Source organism: Crocuta crocuta, unplaced genomic scaffold (assembly GCF_008692635.1).
Source record: "Crocuta crocuta isolate KB4526 unplaced genomic scaffold, BGI_CrCroc_1.0 scaffold467, whole genome shotgun sequence".
Classification (NCBI taxonomy): Eukaryota; Metazoa; Chordata; class Mammalia; order Carnivora; family Hyaenidae; genus Crocuta; species Crocuta crocuta.
Window position 1 is genome coordinate 2,972,470 of NW_027530632.1, and position 5,204 is coordinate 2,977,673.

Genomic DNA, 5,204 nt, shown 5'->3' on the forward strand with positions numbered 1-5,204 from the left:
GATTATTAGAGAATCAAGGGCATAGAGCATTAACACCAGACCTATGAGCCCGCTTTCTCTTGGAATGGTGTCCATTGCATCTATACAAGTGGTATTTGGAAAAGCTGAGTCTGGTAGCTGCCCTTATCAAAATTAGGATTTATTAGTCAAACAGTTATTGAAAACCAAGTTAAACAGGTTAGAAAGCCTATGATAGTGATACAGTGAGTCATACCTTTAGGGCTATCAGGAGTTATTTGCCATCAGGAGGCAGCAGAAAGTCTCTTTCCACCTCCCAAAGAATGAAGTATGGTTTTCCTGAGAGGACAGTCTCTCTCTCTCTCTCTCTCTCTCTTTCTCTCTCTGTTAGACAAGAAGTAGGATTTATTGGTGAGCATGAATAAGGAGGGAAGAGTGCTGAGGTTCTCATGAATGCAGAGCCCACCATTCATCCAGAGGGACCCAATTAGTGATGTATTTGATGCCACAGCCATCTGAGATGAGCCACTTTTCAGCCACCATGCCTTCAAATTCATCCACATTACACTTAGTAAATCCCCACTTCTTGGATATGTGGATCTTCTCGTGGCCAGGGAACTTGATCTTGGCCCCGTAGGATGTCAATCACAGGCTCCTTGTTCTACAGCTTAGTGTGGATGAACATGATGACGTGGTCAATGTGGACCCTAGCCATTGTGCCCTGGGATGTCCCAAAGGCACCCCATATACCTGTCTGGAGCATGTCAGCTCCATCCAGCACAAGACAACATCTTGTTGATGAGCATGACTTGGAAGGGGTGGAGCCACACTTGGAAGTGAAACGCTCTTTGCCACAGATTTTCACTCCGTACTTCTGCCCACAAATACAGGCACCCTCCAGGGCTTCAGAAGAGAGCTGCTCATTCACCTGACACTATGTGGCCACATCGTGGGGACTCATCCACTTTTGCCTTCTTCCGCCTCAGGTCACAGATGTAGATCTTGGCATCAGGGACACACACCTCTGCAGAAGCAAGGCTTTGGATAGGGCTTGTTCTTAGAATAGCAGTGACACTGGGCAGCTGGCCATGCATGGTGACACCAGGATCTTCAGTGGTGTGGAAGGAAAAGAGAAGGTAGTCGCTTGTCTACCTTGCCACTTGTCGCATAATCACAAGCTACAGAACTTTGCTTTGTATCCAAACTGAAATTTATGAAATTAGGTCTTCTGGTTTGATTGGTTCCAGTCAAGATTGAAAATAAGTTCGGTATATTTCTTTCTTTTTTTAAGTTTATTTATTTTGAGACAGAGAGAGAGCCAGCATGGGTAGGGGAGGGGCAGAGAGAGAAGGAAGAGAGAGAATCCCAGGCAGGCTTCATGTTCAGCGTGGAGCCGGATGTGGGGCTGGATTCCACAAACCATGAGATTACAACCTGAGCAGAAGTCAAAAGTCAGATGCTCCACCGACTGAGCCACCCAGGTGCCTTCAGTTTTGTATATTTCTTCATGAATCTCAGCTCTTCTTACAACTATTTTTTTTTACCTTATAAGGAATTATCTCACTATGTGCTTTGAGCTACACTTAAAGTGGATTTCTTAAAAAATACATTTTTTAAAGTAGGCTCCATGCCAACGTGGGCTGGAACTTACAACCTCGAGATCAAGAGTTCCGTGCTCCATGGACTGAATCAGCCAGACGCCCCTGGATTTCATTTTTAAAACAAGATTCTGGGAGGCGGACGGGAGGGGGGGAAGCAAAAAGAGAGAGGGAAACAAACCATAAGAGACTCTTAAAGATAGAAAACAAAGAGAGTTGATGGAAGGTGGTGGGTGGGGGATGGGCGAGATGGTTGATGGGTATCAAGGAGGGCCCTTACTATGATTAGCATGGGGCTTGTATGTAAATGATGAATCACTGAATTCTACTCCTGAAACAAATAATGCTCTGTATGTGAACTAACTAGAATTTAAATAAAAATTTGAAAAGAAAAAAATAGACAAGATTCTAACTCCAATATAACTTGTCACTCTTGATCTAGTTAATTTTGTGATGTTTAATTTTCCAGGATGCCAGTGTAAAAGAAAGACAAACAAACAAACAAAGACATAACCAGATGCACTTCTTCACTGCCAAACAATACCTTAAGTCTTTCCAAGATAGGAGACATTCCCTTAACCTGATACGTGCTTTTCCATGTTTAGGCCTCCTATTCCAAAGTATATTGATTGCAAAAATGGCACCACTGGCTTTGCCCCTCTGAATCCATGGCCTTTGCAACTTGACTTTGAAACTTCTCCCATCAAAGGTGAAGTTTGTATCCGCATCCCATGAAACTGGACTGGCCCTGTGATTTGGTTTGCCGATAGAATGCAGTGGTATTGCAGTTCCAAGCTTAGGTCTTATAAGGTCTTGTGAACTTCTGCTTCTGCTTGCTCTCTTGGACCCTGGAGATCTACGTGAACAATGCCAGACCAGCCTCTGGGGACCTGACCAATCACAAGGAGGAGAGCCATCTCAAGCAAGGCCATCACAGACCAGCCAGTGCCTAGCTGATCTGCCAACCAACATACTGACACGTGAGCATTTCCAGATACGATCATCTTAGCCTGGCCCATACCAGAAGAACCACCCAGACCAGAAGATCCACAGATCCATGACCTCTGGTTTTATTTTTTAGGGAAGAGGGAAGAGAAAAATTTGTTGTACAGCATTATTTGTGACAATAGATGGCTGATACTTTGGGCCTAAAGCAATTGAGCCAATGATGAGTATGTAGCATTCCCCTGCCTAGGATTCAGAATGAAATAAGCCTGGGAGAGGAAAGATTTTGTTTCTGATTTGGCAGGTTTCGTTGATAGAGATCAGTGAAGTGGTCTGGCTGTATTTATATACACTGATGATTTATCTCCTGATACTCTTTCTGATTCCCACTAGTAATGCTTAAGACGTAGTTTAAAAATATTTCACAGGCCTGGTGTCCAGCTACTCCCAATATATGTCAGGACCACATCAAATCGTTCCTTGTTCCCCAAACACACCTCAAACACAGTTACATTGGCATGCCTTCCCTTAAACCTGATAATCTTTCCTTCCGTCTCTCTTCATCAAAATATATTGGGTAGTCTATGACCAGCTGATTTCCTTCAAGTTTCTCTCCTCCGTGAAACATTCTTAAGCACAGGCTTTCATCCTGCAGTATAATAAAATTTTCTTTCTTCTCTGTTTATTTTAATACCGATTTTGTAATGCGTGCTTCAGTTTGACTTATAGTCCAAGTTCTAAAATTCTGCCAGTATTATCCAATCCAAAAGGCTAAGAAAAAATAAGGTACATTTCAGATAGTGGTTTAGGTATCTTCTTATAGAATGTGGTTATGATTTTCTGCTTTTGGGGAGAAACAAGAAGCGAAAGTCATTTTAGCCATGTTTAGCTTTCAGAGAGTGAGGGTATTTCAGCTTAAAATATACCGTGGAATCAGAATTAACTTTCTACTGGTCATTATACCATGGCCAGACCATTGTTCTTATTTTTCCTATTGAGTTCTACTTTTTTTTAAGAAGTAAAATGGGGCAGACCTCTACTCCAGAGAGAGAAACAGGAAAGAGAGAGAAAGAAGAAAGACCTGGCCCAGTTCTCATCAGTGTTCCAAATGCTACAACCAGGATTCATCCATCTTGTTAAAGTACCTAAACTCAAGCCCCCCACTCCCGTTCATGTAAGACCAGCACAGCTGAGCCTTCATCTCGCAGAAGACTTGAATATCTCCTTTCCTAGAAACCATTTCCATTCTGAAAGGAAAAGGCTATGTTTTATTAACATTTTTATTGGTCATGTTTTACCATATGGCTAACAGGGAAAACTTACAGTGTGGCTGTTTGATAGTGGTTTGTTTAAAACACACATCTAAATAAGTTTCTTCTTCCTTGTTAAAGAACTTAAAAAAAATTTTTTTTTAATGTTTATTTTTGAAAGAGACGCAGGGTGCGAGTAGGGGAGGGGCAGAGAGAGAGGGAGACACAGAATTTGAAGCAGGCTCCAGGCTCTGAGCTGTCAGCACGAGGCCTGACGTGGGGCTCGAACCCACAAACCACAAGATCATGACCTGAGCTGAAGTCGGATGCTTAACAGACTGAGCCACCCAGGTGCCCTAAGAACCTTTTATAATAATGGTCTATTTAATTGAAACACGTTAGTGAGCTGAGAAATGAAATAGGCTTATGAATCAACAAGTAAAGCTAGAAGCCATCTAGCAGCTTGGAGTCCTGGCTGATATTCCATTCCAGTGGCTGGCAGAATGTCTTGCCCATAGAATAAACTCAAAAAAGGTTTCTGCCTGCAGAACAAAATGGATACAATTGAGTTAACAGAGTTTTAAGTGGTATTGAATAGAACATCAATAGAAAGAATGAAAAAAAAAACCTTGATTTTATTACAAAGTCATTGTGGATCAATAAGACATAATAACACAGACACAAGGAGCAATCAGTGACAGAAGACATTCAATGATTCATGAGCACATTAAGTTCGTGAAATAATAAGCCCATGCCGTTACGTACTGTCCTTTTCTGAATCAATAGCTATGGAATTGAATAAGAAAGCGGAAATGTTTTCAAAAAGTGCAGTAATAAGGGCAACAACGCTGTGCAAAGTTGTTTACCTGGAGGATATCTCCAGTATCGAGCTACATAAGAATAAAAAATTAAAAGGTTCAGGATGGTATAAACCCAGCCATGTTCCCCATAGCAAACTTAGTAGACACGTTGGTGGACCATGATTAATCATATTGTGTCAACAAATGGTTCTCTGGTTAAGCATCTCTTTTCTAAGGTGGAAAATCTTAGGTGCTGGGTTCGTTTCCCCCCTTCCACAGGGTCATGCAGGAAGCAGTGTGTTAACGGTAAGGCAAACACTCCAATCCCCATCCCACTCCAGGGTTCTGACCAGTGTGAGCTGAGGACAAATAGATCACGAGGATATCCAGAGAAATGGCAGCCAATGAAACCGGTTTTCTGACCCTCCCCCGGACAATGCCATGTTTTCTCTTTCAGCAACCAAAATATGTTTGCAAAGGAATCCATTCGAAATCTCAAAATATCCCCTTCCTAAAATAGTCCTTACCCTGAACAAAGGTTCTCATCATACCTTTTATACCAATTCCTTTAGAGAGTCATTTTCTCTCTGTCTCTGTCTCTCTCACCCACATACACATACACCCACACACCCACATCCACCCACCCACCCACC

General features: G+C 42.2%; 1 pseudogene; it reads right to left on the reverse strand.

Annotated features, from left to right (window-relative positions):
* Positions 1-405: 405 nt before the first annotated feature.
* LOC144235111 (large ribosomal subunit protein uL16-like) overlaps positions 406-5,204 on the reverse strand; it is a 7,611-nt pseudogene continuing 2,812 nt past the window's right edge.